Source organism: Arvicanthis niloticus, chromosome 2 (assembly GCF_011762505.2).
Source record: "Arvicanthis niloticus isolate mArvNil1 chromosome 2, mArvNil1.pat.X, whole genome shotgun sequence".
In the NCBI taxonomy this organism is placed as follows: domain Eukaryota; kingdom Metazoa; phylum Chordata; class Mammalia; order Rodentia; family Muridae; genus Arvicanthis; species Arvicanthis niloticus.
This window is the reverse complement of record NC_047659.1, coordinates 86,731,710-86,751,130: the sequence shown is the minus strand read 5'-3', so window position 1 is coordinate 86,751,130 and position 19,421 is coordinate 86,731,710.

The following is a 19,421-nucleotide window of genomic DNA, read 5'->3' as shown; positions in this document are numbered from 1 at the left end:
TATTTTGTTATGCCCTTTGGGCATGCAAAATTTTTCTGAATTATCTTATAAAATATTGTTAGATAAATTAAGGGCAATTCTGTACTCGCTTGAAGATTAAACAGAAGTATTGGATTTCTGGCTAGCTCCAACCCTGATCAGTCATCTTTGGAAGTGGGGTGACTGAGCACTAATCTTTCTATGAACTGTGGACTTAGTTAACACCAGATCACATCTTGGAGCTTTGACATGTAGATACTACAGAGAATGTAAATATCCTTTAGCCAAGCCCAAAGTACTTTGAAAGTACTGGCTTGTAGAGTCTCTCAATGCTCAACCATCCTTTCACGTCCAGTGCTGGTATAGTGGCTCACCAGAATCCAAGAGTGGATTGAACTTTGTAATCATTTGGCATAGAATAAAAAATGTACTCACAAGCTACCATATGCCTTACAAATGATCTCTGGGACAAGGAAGTGTTAACGAAAAAATTTAATATTCTACCTTTGAAATTTTCTGTGACAGGATAAAAGATACTTTGACATAAGAATTTATCATCAGGGGTATAACTAAGTACTAGTAGGGCATATACTTAACACGTTTTAGCTGAATTAGCTGAATTAGAAGTTCAAATTTAAGAAAACTTTTGTGATTTAAAAATAGCTTATCACACAGGTTTATATTGAGATGTGTCCTTGTCCTTGTATTTTCAAGAATGGGTAAGAATAACACCCCAAAAGCCACATGCACAGCAGTGGATGGTCACCACAAAAAGAATTTATTGGTCTTTTTGGAGGATATTTTGTATTGTAATGCTCTGTCTCTCTGTCTCTGTGTTTGTGTGTCTGTGTCTGTCTGTGTCCTCCCTCCCCCCACCTCTCTCTCTCTCTCTCTCTCTCTCTCTCTCTCTCTCTCTCTCTCACACACACACACACACACACACACACACACACACACACACACACACACACAATTCATTTAACCTTACAGACCTTTTGCTTATGCTATGGTTTCCAATTTTGTGTTTTTGTGGGATTTCTGTGCATGTGAGTCTGTGTCTATATCTCTGCATCTGTATGTGTTTCTTGTGCTTTTTCTTTGGCTCCGTTTTTTTTTTTTTTCCTGTTTGTTTTGTCCTAGTCTGCTTTATTTTGATTTTTTTGTTGCCATTATCCATTTATTTACTACTAAGAGAAAGAAATCAACAGCGTGCATGTGGGTTTGTGAGTGGGGAGGGTCTGGGAGGAGTTGGCGGAGGGCAAACCATGGTTAGAATATATTGTTTGAAAGAAATCTATTTTTAATAAGAAAATATGATTAGCTATCAAAATAGTTAAATAATGTATACTACAGGTTTAATTTAAAATATGACAAAAATAAGGCCCCAAACAATCTTGTAAACTTACTTAAAACATGAGAGTTTTCAAATGTAATCCTTTTTTGGTAACTCCAGGGTGTTGTTTTTCAGTTTGAACTTTGTAGATGTCAATGTCATCTCACAATTTTAAAAGGTTATACATACCTTAGATGATTTATGCATGCCTTAGCTAGCTATTTTAATCTCTATTCTTAAAATTAAATTAGAAATAAGACATTCTCATTGTAGAGAACTCAGCAGAATCAGTCTAGTTAAAGGATCAGTTACCCAGAGTTCTGCAGTGTTTCTCTATCATTAAGCTATTAAAATGTTCCATTTTCCATGTTCTATGTGCATTTTCCACAATCATGTTTACAGTATAATAAATTTTTTCTTTATTTTTTCAGCGAGGTCATATACCAAGCACTTGCCTATGGCACCATTTTCACACGGTGCTAATGTCTGAACAGAACAATGGTAGTGTCAGAATGTATTTCAGTATCTTTTTTGGTAGAATATTTAGAGTCTCCCTAATCTTGTACATATAGGTTCTACATATTGGAAATAGTTGTAGTGTTTTTATTTAAATAAATTTCTACAGGAGAAATTAGTTAGCTAAAGGTTGTGAATATCTTAAGAATTCTGAAAGAATATATATAATTAACTATTTTCACTGTTGCATTATAAAATTATTAGGGAAGTTAATGTTTTAAGATTTGTTTATCAGTATTCATTTTCCGTACTTTTTGCCATCATATCCCCAAAATTTGTTGATGATATTCATGCAATTCTTACAATTCTTTTTTTTTTCGAAGTTCATCATATAGGGAATTGTTCTTTTCTCTCTTTATTATACGTATTTTCCTAGGCTAAGAATCACCACTCTGTTTCATTTCAAATCACATCTGTGTCTTGTTGCTATGTATCTGAATAAGTCCATTTAAATGACCCGTTTTAGAACTCTATAGATTATTACAATTAAACTACATTTGTGCAGAAATTATGACTGATCACTCAGTATTTGGGAGGGCCAATCGGATAATCACTAAAGATTTAGTACATTTGTAAGTAAACAGGTTTCTTGAATTTACTTTCCATTGGTTGATCATGCCTTTTCTCACATACATGTCTTCTCAGCCCCTTATCACACCCTTATCACCATACTCTTTTTCTTTCCCTGAAGCAGAAAACTTTCTGTTCTTTGAAGGAGAGTTAGAAGTCAATTGATCTTCTCTTCCCACTCTGGTTAGATTACTTAGGGGCCTGCAGCTCGTCTCTTATGCTATGGTTTGTTTACCACACGCAAAAGTCTCCACATGTACAACATGCTTCTCTCTCTCTCTCTCTCTCTCTCTCTCTCTCTCTCTCTCTCTCTCCCTCCCTCCCCCTCTTCTTCTCCCCCTTTCTCCACCTTCTTCTTTCCCACTCTTCCCCCCTTCTCTCTCTCTGCTTGATCCTATTTTAAGGGACATGTTGCATCCCACACCTGGTGTTTCATCAGCCATGCAATGGTGCTTCCTAGTCTTCACTTCTTTGCACTTTGTTTAGTTCCTGACAATAAGTTCTCAGAATCTCTCACTCCAGTTATTTGATAATTTCTCATTTACTTAAAGACTCCTCTAAGCAATGAGCAATATTTATTTAAAATTTTTTTCGGTTGGTACATAGAAATATAGCTTGGATCTACTCCTGCTTTTCCTTAAAGATTTATTTTCCTCACAGTTAACACCATATCTTGTGATCAAGATGCATTTTATTTTCACTTGAGAACTGAACTTGCTGTTTTGCTAGTCCCATATGGAGAATTAATAATAAACACTCTAGAAGATATATGCCCAGATACCAGAAGAATTAGAATTATTTTGGCCTTTCCTGTACTTATTAATTTTGAATGCATTCAAAACAATTGTCATAAGCTCAATTATGCAATTATAGCCATACCTGCATGTTCTGCTTTAGGCTTGTTCCATGCTGTGACCTATGAGAGCGCTTACTGAGGCCTTCAACTGTACATGCTGCAGGAACAAGAACCACTTAAGCTGGGCTCTGCTTCCTAAACAAGTATCTAATCTTCTCATTAATGATATATGAAACTAAAAATCAATGAACTCCGGTGGTTAGAGCTTTTTAGTGGAACTAATGGATACACCTTGTCTAACATTAGAAACTTCACTTGTGGTTTACAGCTGTATACAACGAGAAAACACGAATGCAGAAATAAAGTCTTTGGCTAGAGTGGTAATTGGGCTGTGAGTTCTGGATAAGCAGGTCTCATAAATATATAACATACGGAGTGAAGTATCGCCAGCTCACATTCCCTCACACTAAATAGATATGGTGAACTTTGACTAGAAATCTCAAGATTAAAGACAGTAAAATTTTGCTTGGATGGATGCCCTATTGAGCCTCGTTAAAAAGACTCTTAACAGTAATTTTAAGCCTCTGACATGCTGATATCATGAACTATTTAAAATAAGCAACATTCCACAAGACTTGTTTGGAGGCATAAAAAACCACTTTATCAAGCAAATGGGGCCAAAATACTGGTATATTTCTGATAAATCATAAACAAGAATGTGCTGGCCATTTGAAGAAACACCTAGAATCTGAAACAAATATATATATATATATATATATATATATATATATATATATATATGTGTGTGTGTGTGTGTGTGTGTGTGTGTGTGTGTGTATCCAACAAAAATATACTCTATAGGTTCTATTTTTATATATTTATGTACACATATACGTATATGAATGTTACAAACATAAAGAGGCTATCAACCTGAGAGTGTGAGGACATGGGAGAGGTTTGAGAGAAGGTAACTAGGAGGGGCTTCAGGGAGGATAGGGAGGAAGAAATGGTGTAATTTCATTTCAATTAAAACCATTACAAAGTAATCTTGAAGTCAAAATGATTTTTAAGCTATTTTTTTTTCTCAACCTACTTTTAATAATGGTTCTTAAACGCTTTAACTTCCCTTCTACTCCAGCACCCACCAGGGGTCATGGAAATAAAAGGTTGTTAGAATATAGGAGAAGGGGATCTATTTAGAAATGACTCTTTGTAGAAAATCCCATCTGTGTTGTCAGGAAATCAGTAGTTTAGTTCACAGGTTAGCAGTGACAGCTCGGTCCACTAGCAAACACTTCACTGATATACCAGCAGTCCAGTTCGATAGTGTTGGGATAACAGCAGTGGTGGCATGACCTAGCAGGGACAGCTAGGCCTCAGTGGAATTGGCATGAGTCAGCAAGAAGGACAAGGATAACCAGGGATAACAGGAAGAGTTCTTTGATGTGCCTATCAACAAAGTGAAGATCGGCGAAGACTTGAGAATAAGAAATGTTGCACAGCTAGCTCTACAAGCGAGCCCACCCTGACAGTCTGTTGAGTTTTACTTATATTCCCTACAAATATCACACGCCCTCCATGTGTCTTGCCTCACCTCATGTCTTGCCTCAGTATGTGAGTGTACCTTAGCAAAACTCCACGTGAGTTTATCTTAGCTGACATCATTCTGCCGATAGGCCCCAGTCTAAGAAAGTGGCAAAAAACTACAGCATACCACCATAAGTTTTTAGTGTGTTTCTCTCTTTGGAGTCAACTGCACAATGTAAGGCTGACCAATACATATGTGTAATTAGTGAAGAATTTTTTATCACTTATCCTTTCATGTGCTTGCATAAGCAGAACATCCTTTCACTTGTATTCCCTTTAGGAAAGATTCCTTCACCTGTTTGCCCCAGCAAAACAACATCTAATACAATTGACTTCCCAAAGAAACCTTAAGTTTCCATTTTAATGACTGAAAGGGAATGAAAAAAAGTTATAGAACAAATGTTACTCGTGAAACAAAATAGGTCATGTACACTAAGTGGCATGGAAATCTGGAAGTCCCTTCTCTCTGGATACTAGAAAAACTTCTACAACTCCAAGTACAAAAGTATTGCTAGAAAGTCTTTGGAGCAAATTTCTGAGATGTCTAAGAAAAAGAATCATTCTCTTAGTTCTAATGTGGAAGCTTGCAAAAACAAGTGGATGAGATTATACACAGCTGCAAGACTATAGCCATGGTTTCAGCTACAGGGACTTAGGCTCTACCCAAAGTCTGTTCATGGCTCACTTGTAAGGTCCTTGTTGTTGTCAGTCCAAATGTATATATCCAACATTTATGACTTTTTATCCATTAGATAGATCGTTAGTCATTTTCACATGATAGCTGCCATAGCAGATATATCTATACTAGTAAAGGAATTTTTGCTTGTTGTTATAAAACTCCAATTGAAACAACTTGGCCAGAAGAACTGAAGTAGTTGACCCAGATGATAGCTTTGTCCTGGTCTTGTGGCATGCAGGTGAATCCACCTTCGAAGACAGTAAACTTTGGGTAACTCAAAAGAGGACTGAGTGACAGGATGCAACACCACTGGGAATGCTTCATTGCAGGAAAGAGGTCCTGGAGACAACAAGCAGCTCTTTGGACACAGATGCCAACTCAGCTTGAGTTGAGGGGCTTTGTTTTTCAAACTAAGAACTAACGGAGCCCCCTTGACTAACTGCTCATGGCAATATCAGTTTGAGCAGGAACCTGGCTTTTTGTTGGACAGCAATAGACCAAACATTAATAACGATGATAAATACGCCTGCTATCACTTTCATTCTTTAAGTTGTAAGGAGGGCAGGAAGCCGTGTCTTATTGCCAATAATTTGGCATCTCTACTGGAACCGACGTCACCATTCCTCATCTTAATAACACCACCTGTAAGATTATCACATTAGAAGAGTGAACACCAATGTTGGCTCCTAGTTTAATTGAAATTTTGTTTGAGTTTGTGTGACATTTTGCTGGTACTTTGAAAAGAAATCATGATCTTCATGAGCAGTTGCTCTTATTTTATGTCCTTTAACCCAGTCTACCCTCTGATTTTCATTTGGATAATTTACCCTAAGGCCACTCAAAGCCAGATATATAAATATTATTGTTTTGAGGGCATGTTCTTTGGCATTAAAAGAAGACCGAATGGGTACAGTGAGTGACACATGTGGGCTAGAAAGGGAAAGTGACTCTCCTAGAGTTTTAAGTGAGGGATCATTAAAGGAGTGGGCGTTGCCCATCATGAAGTATTGAAAAGGAAAGTACTACAGTAGCCTTTACAGGTGCCCTGAGGCTGCGGACTGTGTAAAAGTGCATCTACTCCCTTCTCTGTTCTCATGTAAGCTCAGCTGAGCTCCTTGATGTTGGTTGCCATGTTAGCACTGGCCATGCTCTCTATTCCGGTATCTGCACTGACATTGCAGCTCTACCAGCCTTCAACGACAAGACCTTTCCTGATTGCTTCATAAAGAAGGGCAAGAAACTTTTCTGCTGTATGCCTCCTGCCTGCTTTTTTTTTTTTTTTTTTTTTTTTTTTTTTTCCTAAGCAGAGCAGTTTCCTGCCAAATGTTTGCCTGTCGCCTCCCACTAGAATGAAATGGTATAAAATAGTGTGACCTCTCTGGGTTGTTAAACCTTTGCCTGATGCATAGCTGGTGTCCAGTACATTTTGTTAAGCAAATTAAGTTATAGACAGCTGTAAGTAAAAGATTCTTATGTAAAATCTTCTTATTAGAAAACAAATGTGCCTTTTGGGCCACCCTCACAGTAAATACTTATCTGCCTACCCAAGTATTTTGTTGATGGGCCAGACACTCCATCTTCAGTGGAGGTTATTATTGTCATGCAAAATAAAGTATTGGTACTAAAAATGATGATTTGTTTTTGGCATTGAATTAGCATTTTCCTTAATAAAAAGTAGCCATTTTGTCGGAAATAAAAGGGGTCATAGCCTTCATGTTACTAGTTGAAGATAAACACAGAGTGGAAATATACTTAAGAACTGAGTGTTCTGCTTGAACATTGCTTTAAAAGAAAACCATATACATCATGGAAATGTTGCAACATATTGAAAAACACTAAAATGTAAATTACATTTTATTTTATCATCACTGGTGACATTTTAATTTAATATATGCTTTATATACATGCTTTAGATGAGATTTTAAAATATTGGCATTATATTACATCATTATTTGAGTACTTTGAAACTTGTTTATTTTTATCTACTTAACTTAGTAATGAATAAAATCTACTCCTACATCATTAAACACTGCTTTATAAACATTCTAGTAGCTTCATAGTCTTTATTTTGTGGGTAAACTTATTTATGTAGAGACCCCCTGTTGAAATTTACTTTGATGGTTTCTTATAGCCATGCAAAATGGTGTGAACAGCATCCATAGATCAAACCAATGTCTACCTGTGATTATTTCCAGAGAATGGATTTCTAAAAGTGGGAATTTGATCATAGCAAGTGTGCTTTCACCTTCCTTCTAATAATTTCCCACAGGTTAGAGTAAGCTAGTCTTTCAATATCAATGGATCAGAGTATACATGTATTCATGTGATGCAATGAGAGAGGAGGCTGTTATTTTGGGAGAATTAAATTTTATTTTACAATAAAAATGTCTGTCACATTCACTTTAATTTGTACTTTCTGTAAAAAATAATTTGCCACGATGCTTAGATGGTGTCTGCTCCTTTTTGTTCATGTCTTGGGGAAGTGGGAATAGCTGATTCACACAAGCAAAGGAGAAAAAAACCCATGTTCATTCATTTTTAATTAGGTAGGACTGTGTACTACTTAAGCTTCTTGAGCTATTTTCCAATGCCTGGCATAGCAACCTAAGTGAGGAATAACTGTCTTGGTTCACAATTTCTGAGGGTTCCATTGGTAGTCACTCAGGCCTGTGCTATTAGGCCTATGGGGAGGCGTCCACAGTGAAAATGTGTGGCAAGGGTGTTCATCTTATAGCAGACAGGACTGAGTGACTGAGGATGAAGTAGGGATGGGGGATAACCTCAAAAAACAACCGCCCCCTTCCCCTATAACTTATTTCCTCCAACTAGAGCCTGCTTCTTAACATTTCCAGAAACTCCCCCAAATAGCCCCACTAGCCAGGGGCCAAGTCTCCAGCACATGAGCTTGTAGCCGGCATTTCATATTTAAGCCACAGAAGGTGGTGAGAGCCCTGAGCCACACTGGAAAGCACAATAAAGCCATGCAGAGTTTGTAGGTTTCGGTGGTACATACATAGCTTTACTTAAAACTAAAACACGATTGTCTGCATTATCCTTATAGGAACTCATCTTATGTAAAGTCAAGCTTTTTTATTAAAGCTCTGTGCATAGCTCTTTAGTAAATGCAGACAGGAAGGCCAACTAATTACTTTGGGGACTCAGTGGGACAGCATTTGTGTTCATAAACATAGAGATAAGTTCCCAGTCTTGAAAGAGGAAGTCATGCAAGTGAAGTACTTAGGAATGTGTGAAATGCATGCAAAGAGGTTATCTTTGTTACTTAATTCAGAGGAAGGAGAGAAGAGTCATTGACTTAAGGTCAGGGGCTTTGACTGGGTTAAGAGTGCCAGGTATGAGCATCTGTGGAGTGGGCTCATCATAACAGTCTCTTGTTACTATTAAACTAGTGGGCAAATTTTATCTGGCAAGCTGCTTTTGTAGGTCATAAAGCTCACAACTGGGTAAGACTTTTCTCTCCCAGCAGCCTTCATAGAACCTTCCAGAACTAAAGCTCATTTCTTAAAAAAAAAAAAAAAAATTATGTGTACTGGTGCATCATTGCTTATATACAAGTACCATGTGCATGCAATGCCCACAGGAGCCAGAAAAGAATACTGGATCCCTGGAACTGGAGTTTTATGTGATTGTAAGTAGCCTGAGATAGTTGTTTGGAATCAAACCCATGTCCTTTACATGAAAAACATATCCTCTTAACTGCAGAACCATCTTTCCAGCCCCTAACTTAGTTTTATTTTAGAGATATTAAAGCCTCTGCCTAACAACTGGTTTCTATTAGCATAAACTTCACATATCATTTAAAAAGATTACTAAATATTAAGGAGTACTATTCATGACCTGTTTTATTATTGTTTCATTAGATCAAAGGTTGTGAGAGATTATAACTTCTTAAGTCACATTTCCTGTTTTCCATCGTGAAGCAGGACAGAGCATACAGTGGAAGTGCACAGGGACTGACATAAGTAAGCTCAGTCCTGGGGGAGGTTGCCAGAACGGTCAGGTGAAAATAGTTTAAACTCACACGACACACTTGTTCATTGTTTTTCTGCAATTTAGTTAGCCGCCATCTGTTTTCCTTGGTAATTTAAAATGTAAGTTTCTTAAATTGATGAGATGACTATTGTATTTAATAAAAGAGAATGCAATTTCTGTTAAAAGAATGGAAAACATCCAAAATCAAACTAGCGAATTGCAAGGTTGCCAAGAGAACACTCTAGGAGACTAGGTAGGATCCAGTGTAGTTGTTTTCTTTATTGAGTGCTCATCTCACTAGCCAAGCACAATTACTTAATTATATCTAGAAACAATAGTACACTTTTTGTGCTTTATTAAGTGAAAGTCTCGAGACTAAAGGGCATAGCAATTTTGAACACAGAACTGGATGACTCTTGAACTATAAAATGTTGAGCATGTGCCACCTTGCTGCATTCACTTGTCTTAAGAACAGGAGAGATAAAAAGCAATCACAGCAATTTTTCTAATTTGATTGATGCCAGTTCTTTCCCAAATCCCCACCCACATTTTGTTCAATGTTTGGATCTTTTGCCCTCTAAAATATTCAAAAAGCTATCGACTTTACTCATCATTATTTAGTATTTGAGTGAGGTATCTTGACACATCAAATATAAAACACAATGCACTAAAATACTATGTATTCTTCTCTATTATTTTAATGCAGTAGGTACTGAAAAAGGTTTTCTGCATTAAAGGCATGGATCACATGTTTCACTTTGTAACTTCACTCGTAAAGACCTAATCACATCACTTGTATCTATACAACAGAATTGCATTTCCATCCATTTCAGAAGACATTTATAGCAACTTAATCAGAAAAGCACAATAAACAGAAACATTCATTCCATAATATATATGTATGTCAAAAATATCCAACTAAAGCTGTATACCATACCTTGATGAAAGACATAAAGTTTTAAGAGAAAAATAACCAATCACATGAAGATATCTTTTATATATATCCATTAATGTGAGACAGAAAAGGAAGCACACAAAAATAAACTCTTGTGATTAAAGGACATATGCTTAGATATAAAAATATAGGAAAGGCAATTATCATAAAGTCCAGGACAATGAATGTCACTGGGGAAGGGGAAAGGGACAGGCCTTAGGGAAGGAAATAAGAAGCAAAGGCAGTATTCTAATTTTTGGTGTCCCACACAGATATTTGGTTTATAAGAGATGAAAAAAAAACCTGTACATCTGTGTTTTGTTCAGATCTTTTAAATATATTTAGAATAAAATGTTTCAAATTAGAACATACACAAGTTTCAAAACATCCATTAAAATGACATGATCTTTTAAATACTGAAACCCAAATCAACAGCATTTTCCCAAGTTCTCCTCTTGACTTTAGACGTTGCCTTCTGTGACTCCTTAGCCTCTGAGATGCTATGAGTCCAATTACAAACACAGCATGTAAGAAAGCAGAACAGGGGAGTGGAGAAGCACAAGAAAACTACCAGCGAGAATATGACGTGACTCTTATTTTTATTCTAACGTATCTCATTGGAGCTCCAAGTGAGAGTCTCCCAAAATAATACTAGACATCTTGTATGAGGCTATTATTTAGACACCAGGTTTTATGAAGACTCCTTATTGTCTGTTACTATTCAGTCCTGTTACGTGTTTATGTTCTTGTTCTTTTGAGTACATATATAAGACATTCTCTCAGATTCAACTATTAATTGTAACAGATATATATTTATATTTTAAATTATCAATCCTGTTTCTTCTTTCTGATAAGAGTTGTGTAGCACTTGGTCTACCAAAGTGAATGAACGGGATTTAAATTCTAGTCCTGTAAATGTTTAAGCAAATGTACTTTCGTTTACTCTTTCTTGTCTCAGCTATGGATACATCTGTGTCTTTGGCACCAATTCTATTGCTAGGATGACGGTACTTTTCCCTTTCTGTACTGGACCTCAAGTAGAAGACCAGTGACCAAAACTCTAAGTTTACTACCAAGAAAAGAGGCAATGGATGCATGAGGACCAAAGAAAAATGTGTGCTCATCACATATCCCTGGATCAACCCCCCCTTTTTTCTTAGATATGCATTTGTTAATGTGACACGGGGCAAATTTCTGTAAGCCGGAACACCAGGCTTTCAAATGATTTGTGTGTAAGTATATTCATGAAAGAACAACAGCATCTCCTTGTCTACCAACTCTTTGTTTAAATAGCTCTGAGGCTGAGGTGTCAGCATTAATACCACTTGTGCTGAAGCCCAAGCTGGGATGCTTTGACAAAGTAACATTCAACAAATCAATAATTCGTCTGAGACTACAGCTCCTGACTCTGAGCCAGCTAGGCCATCCCCACACACGGAAGGAAAGCAACCCGGAGTCCTTATCTCCATGGAGGTTAACGCAAATGGACAGGAAACTCCACATTTGGTCTCACACTGTCCAGAGGAGACAACATAGTTCCTTCTGATTTATTCTTTTTTCCTTCAACTCCTAGCCCAGCTGTATTGTGTTGCAGAGATATGAATGACAATGCCAAGGTCAAAAAGGCACTCCAGTTCCAGTACATCAGACAATAAGGACACAACAAAGCTCCTTTTACAGACTTCCACTGACGCATGAAGAAACCCATTATTGGGCCATTTGTATGTTTTCTCTGAAATGGCAACCACTGGCAGTGATGTCATAGTAATGATATGTTACCGTGCCCTGCAAGGAACTCCTGAAGGAAAAGGCAGTGGAAGCCAAGGCTCTCTTCTGTTATGGAAAAAGGTCAAACTCCTGTCGCTCTTGCTGACATGGCACAAGTACTAATCCATGCACTTTATAGTCAACCAGAAATGGAGTGGGCACATAAGACAGCTTGTTCTGTGATCCTGACTGACTCATTGTAAATCAGCTCCATCCTACACATTGCACAACTGAAAATCCCAGTTTAGATTTCCTTGCCTAAAGTGCAGTAATGATAGTTCTGAGAATTGTCATTGCTTCTGAAATTACAGTCAAATGGCTGTGATTTGGCTACTGGAGGAAAAAAAGACTCTTTGTGGGGCATGTTGGCCAGATCATTCTGCACCATTGGGGTGTTGATGCAAGTCCTTTTGTAAGAGAGAAACAAGGGGACACAAAGACAATTTGAATGGAAACACCTTCAGAGCTTTTTATGGAATGATTTACAAGTGAAAATAATTATGATCCTATCTTAAATTATGTGTATATGAATTTGAATTTTTTATTTATAACTTATAGGTACTTATAAAAACTAGACATACAGCACAGAAAGTGCTTGGGTATCCTGCAATGAATTTATTACTAAGATTGAAATACTTCTTTAGACACATGAACCACAGCCTATATTCAAAATGTTTCCTCAAGTCTTTTGAACTACAAGTTGGACCCATACTAAATTATTTAGAGCTAGTTGTCAGGATTTGTATGTTTTCTAAAATCTTTCTTTTCTTTGTAATTTAAACAGCCAGTATTTCCCATTCCTTGCAGTTTGGTCTCGAGTTTTTATTGCACACAAGCAAGCTCTCTTAAAAAAAAACAAAAAACAAAAAACAAAACAAACAAACAAAAAAAAAACCAAAACCAAAACCAGTAACTAGGGTATAGAAAGATGGCATAGTGACTCATAGCATTTGTAGTTCTTGCAGAGGACCCAGAATGGATTCCTAGCATCTACATGGTGGCTCGAAAACATTTGCAACTTCAGTTCTAGAAGATCTGATAACCTTTTCTGGCTACCACATGTATCAGACACACATGTGGTGTACATACATACATGCAGGCAAACATCTATACATGTAAAAAACATAAATTAAAAGATGAAATAATAAACAGTTTTGGAGAATAGTATACTTCCATATTGTTACCAATTAATTTATTTTCCATGACATTTTATCCCATGTAACACTTGACATTCTTTATATTTTTCACTAGTTTGATAAACTTTATTAGCACAGCAATGTAGAATGATTTTTCTGACCTACTTTGCTTTAGTTCTGAGGCCAAAACAGTATAGTGTGCCTGTGGATGTACATAATCCATCACTTCATTTCAGTTTGGAGGCAAAATGAGACTTTTCTGGTATTGTCATTAACAGATCCTACAGTATTTGGTTTTTATTTCAGAGTGCCACTTAACATTCATATATAGAATAGTCTTAGCATTTCCAGATATAGTAAATATATATAGAGATACAGTGAGTTATATAGGGCTGGTTCTGTGGCAAACAATGATGAGTGGTATATGTTCACAATCCTATTGGCAGGGCAAGGAGAGATGGCTGAGAGGTTAAGAGCATGTGTTGCTATTACAGTGGACACAGGTTCATTCCCAGCATACACGTGGAATAGTCAGTAATTCCAGTTCTAGGGGATCCAATGCCCTCTTCTGGCCTTTGCAAGCACCAGGTTATATACTTTACACAGACCTATATTCAGGCAAAACATCCATGTACATAACATAAATTAAATAATTCTAAAAGCAAACAAAAATCCTATTGGCAGTTAGTGGCTGCTATGGAAGGGAGACTTGCTTTTATGTATGTATGTATGTATGTAAGTATGTATGTATGTTGTAATTATGTATGTATGTTCTAAGTATGGTCACTGGGAGGTTGTCCATGCTCCAGTAGGTAACTCCACATTCAAGTACCAATATTAATTGGTCTTAGTGAGATGAAAATATTACTTAGAAGTTTTGAATAGCTGGCATAAAATAGAGAGGGAGATGTGTGTGGGAGTCCCAGGGTAGTTGAAGGAAGACATTAAGGGGAGAAAATGTGGTCAAGATAAACTGAATATATATGACATTTTTTCAAAGAATAAATTAAAAACTATCATGGAAACAATTCAATTTAAAAACAAGTCTTCAATTTCTGCATGAACCACGGAAAAGAAACCATTTAGTTCTTAACTTTTGTTATTGATTGCTATCATCTAATATAGATTTTTTTAAAATTTAATATACCCCTTAAAAAGTAGCAACAAAGTCAGAAATTTGGTGACTCAAGTAAATGATAAAAAATTAGAAGATGGATTGCTTTACTCTTCCATTTATCTTTCTCCTGCCTTTTTTGGATGTGTACTTGGCTTTATGCTACCTTGACATTCATTGTCATTTGTGTATGTTCATGATACACACACACACACACACACACACACACACACACACACACACACTCTTTAGAAAGCTGTAAGCCATTTGATAGAATTTTACTCTACAAAGTTCAGCCTGGGAGAAACTTCAAGGAAGCTATGAGCATGCTGCTTTTTGCCCTCTGTCTTTGGGGACAGTGTAATAAAATAGCAAGAGGAAATGGAGAAGAGATCATGTGACCAGATGACTTATGGACAAGCATGTTTCCCTGGTGTTCCCATTCATTTATCTCTACTGTATAATGCATTTTTCTTGTTTTACTGGGTAATTAAACCTTCAACACTCCCAAGTTTTCGAAGAATCTGAATCCCATTACAGAGAGATGCCTGAGTCTGATTCCCTGGTATTATTGTCAGGAGTTGTCCTCTTTCAAAGGGAATGCTTTGATAATGCTCGGAGAGGTCTCTAAGGAGCGTCCCCACTCTGGGCAAGTTAAGCACTGTCATATGTCTTGGCAGGGTTTGCTGAACTTTTAGGTTAACTCCTACAGCTGTTTTTCCCCTCCCACTTAAATTTTGGTTTAAACTTATTGCCTTGTCTGCTTCTTAACAGAACAGGATCATTTTCCAGAGGTAGAGCTATTTTTGTCTTTTAAGTCACATTTTATGTAAATTAAAAAAGAGAGAGAAAGAGAGAGAGAGAGAGAGAGAGAGAGAGAGAGAGAGAGAGAGAGAGAGCCACATCAAAGCCCTCAGAGGAAAGGCAGAAGATTTTCTGCATGTGTCTGCCCTAGTCCAGCAATAGTCTCATACAAACACTGGACATGAGTTACTTAAGGCTTACACTAGCTGTGCTGACCCTATGGGCTTAAAGCTAGCTGTGTCATGTGTTTTTCATCTTAAATGCACAACAGGAATCCTTGTTTACATGTATCTCTCTGTCTATCTATCTACCTAACATCTTTCTATCATCTATCTGTTTATGGTTTTAGATCTAGGCAAAGAAGGCTACACAGTTATTTTTCTATTGTGACCTCTTTTATACATTCATCCATTACCCTGCCTTTTGTTTTTTGATTTTGAATAAGCAAACTACAGTTTTACTCATGCCTTCTTTTTTAAAGAATGACTCAAATAGTCAAAGCTGTGATTGATCTGCCCAAGAGTACTTCATTTGGAAATTAGGAGTTGCAACAAATGTCCATGTGGGACAAGAACTTTCTAGTACTTCATGCAGATGCTCTTAGATAGAAGATACATAATTTGGTACCAAGACCAATTAATCCTACCACCATCTTACTCTGTCAAAGAAAGGAATTCTCTTTAAAACAGCACTGAAATTCCAGAAGTCAGACATGGTTTGTTTCAGCAACCACTTTGAACTGGAAACAAATTCTAGAGGTGACTAAACTCAAAGTTCTACCTCTGAACAGAGTAAGAACAGAAATAAGATGATTCTCCTAGGAAAGGTCTTCTGAGGAAAGACTTGAATATCTTGGTTTTTAAAAATCTGGAGGAACGGTTACACAAATGAAGATGGGGTTTCATAACCTTCACCCTAGCCAGGACCCTTGCTCTGCTGTGTGACCTCACACCAGAGAGTAGGGATTGGTCTGTGCCTAGCAGCCTGACCCATCACTGTGATGACAGCATATTCTGATTTCATGAGAGCACGAATGGAAGCTTAGTTAGGCCATTTGCTAAAAGCTTAACTACAAATGCTTAAACAATTCTGAGTCTTCCCCCCCCCATTATTTGGAGCGGAAACAAGTATTATTGTTAGAATTGTACATAATCTCTACACAACACAGATTATATGCTCATCAAACAAGACATGAGATGATGCCAGGTGGACTCTCTAACTCCATGTGTCTTTTAATAGTGAAAGTGATAATCTTCGGAGATGGTTGAAAGGGGCATCATCACAGGGAGGATGGGAGCATGAGACACTAGCTGTAAGCATCGCAGCAATTTACAGCAGGAAGCTTACATAGTGAGAGATTAAGAGATGCTTGAAGTCCAATTAGCAAATTATTTGTAATGGTTCTGCTTTTAATTGAACGTGGGCTCTGGGTGGCTTCCTGCCTTAGCTATTATGGGGAGTTTCTGTAGCTCTTTCAGGTGCAGGCACTATTATGAGCCATTTTAGTGTAGTAACTTAATTATTGTTTTCTGACATTACAGTCATCTTTTGTATTTGTTGACAGGTGTTTTTACTTGAGAAATATTTGTTTATTTCCCCCATTTCTTCTAGAAGTAGATCCTAAAGCACCAGGGGCTAGAGAGATGGCTCAGAAGTTAAAATCACAGGTTGTTCTTTCAGAGGACCCAGGTTGTATTCCCAGTACCCACATGGCAGCTCACAGCTGTCTGGAACTCCAGTTCCAGGACATTCTATATTCTCTTCCAACCTTGGTGGGTACCAGGCACAGACAAACATGCAAACAAAACACATGTATACATCCAGTAAAAGTAAATAAATCTTTAAAAACAAGCAAGCAAAGGAACAAGAAAAGGAACATTCTTCCTTTCAGTTCCAGCTAAATGATTTCCAGCCCTTAGGAATTCACTGAAAGTTTTATAACAATCAACAGGTTAAATTACATCTTCAGTAGGAATGATTTTTCAAATGAGCACTAGAAACAGTGTGAGTCTTGTCAGAGTCTCACAGCTGTTGCTTAGAATGCTGGGCATGGCTTTATTTTTCACCCCTTAACTTGAAGAAAGAGCATTTTAGTTGAATTGTTTTTCCTGGATTTAGCTGTTATATAATATTATGTAAACACATTTGCTGAAAAGGATAAAAGATTAGCACAAAATGTATAGATTTATAATACATATGAGTGCTTTGCCTGTATGTTAGTATGCGTGCCAAGTATATGTCTGGTATCCACAAAGAACAGATCTCCTGAAACTGTAGTTACCAATGGTTTGAAACATCACATGAGATGTGGGAACCGAATCTGTGTTTTCTGCAAGAGCAACGATGTTCTTTTTTTCATTAATTAATTTATTAATTTTATATCCCAATCTCTGTCCCCCATCTCCTCCCAGTCCTCACCTCTCACACCTCCTCTTCCTCCACCTCCCCCATCCCCTTTTCTTCTGATAAGGTGTGGGGAAGAAATCTGGGGGGGGGGGGAAGTCCGGCAGCAGAGTCTCAAGGCGGTCTGGCATCAGGGTTTCCCGCGCCACCAGCGGAGGATCCCACATTCATGCAGCTGTCGGTGGGCGGGCTGGCGGCTGCATCGGCAAGGTTCCAGGGTTCCAAAAGCTGGGAATCAGGCGGAGAGACCATGGACACGTGGAGTCCGGTTTTCCAAAGCTTTTATTGTTCATGGCATGGTGAATGGACGCAACTGGTACACGCTTCCCCCTCCAAAAGCCAGGGAAGGCCAATCTTATAGGGAAGGGAGAAAGGGGAGGGAATAACTTAATTAGCTACGCCCCTGGCCTTTTGATAATTCATTAATATTTAAATCTCTGGAGGTGGAGACTTGTTAGTCACACCCTCTACCTGTCCTACGTGACTGAAGGTAACAGGTTAAATGGAGTTACCTCGTCCAAGGCCCAACAATAAGGGAGATCCTGGCACATCAAGTCTCTGCAGGACTAGGTACATTCTCCCCTACTGAGGCCAGATGAGGGAGCACAGATAGGAGAATTTGATTCACAGACAGGAAACAGATTCAGGGACAGCTCCCATTCCACATTCCAGTTATTGGAGGACCCACATGAAGATTAAGCTGTACATCTGCTACGTATGTACAGGGAACCTAGAGCCATCCTTTGCAAGCTCTTTGGTTGGTGGTTCTGTTCCTGGGAGCACCCAAGGGTCAGGTTAGTTGACTCGGTTGTTCTCTCTGTGGAGTCCCTATCCTCTCCAGCTCCCTCAATCCTCCTCCTAACTCTTCCACAAGACTGAGCTCCAACTGATGTTTGGCTGTAGGTCTCTCCATCTGTTTCCATTAGTTGCTGGATAAAGACTCTCAGAGGACAGTTAGGCTAGGCTGTTGTCTGCCAGCATCCTGTTATGTCTGGGAATGGTTCTTGCACATGGAATGGGTGTCAAATGGGCCAGTCATTGGTTGGTCATTTCCTCTATCTCTGCTCCATCTTTGTCCCTGCGAATCTTGCAGGCAGGACATGCTTTTGAGCTGAATATTTTGTGGGTGGCTTGCTGTCCTTGTCCCTCCACCAGGGGTCCTGCCTGGCCACGGGACTTGGCCACTTTGGCCTCCACATTACCCACTGCTAGGAGTTTCAGGGTAGAGTAACCCCATATACATCTTTGAGATGCTCTCCTCTGCTCACTGCCGGTTTTCATTCTATCTCCATGGCTCTAGCTACACCAGATTCTGCCCTCGCTGGCCCATTCTCATCCCTATTCCAAGTCCCACCCAGTTTTCTCCCTCTAGCCACCTTTGATATCTTTTTTATTTCCCCATTTGAGAAAGACTCAACATTCCCCCTTTGTGTCCTCCCTGTTACTTGGTTTCTTTGGATCTGTGGATTATAGCGTGGTTATCCTGTATTTTATGGCTAATATCCAGTTACAAGTGAGTACACACCATGCATGCTATTTTGAGGTTTGTGTTACCTCACTCGGGTGATATTTTCTAGGTACATCCATTTGCCTGCAAAATTCATGATATGCTTGTTTTTAATAGCTGAATACTATTCCATAGTGTAAATGAACCACATTTTCTTTATCCATTCTCCAGTTGAGGAACATCTAGGTAGTTTAAAGTTTTTGGTTAACATGAATAAAGCTGCTATGAGCACACTTTGAGCATTCTTGTGGGTTGGTGAAGCATCTTTTGGGTATATGCGCTCAGAAGTGGTATATCTGGGACTTA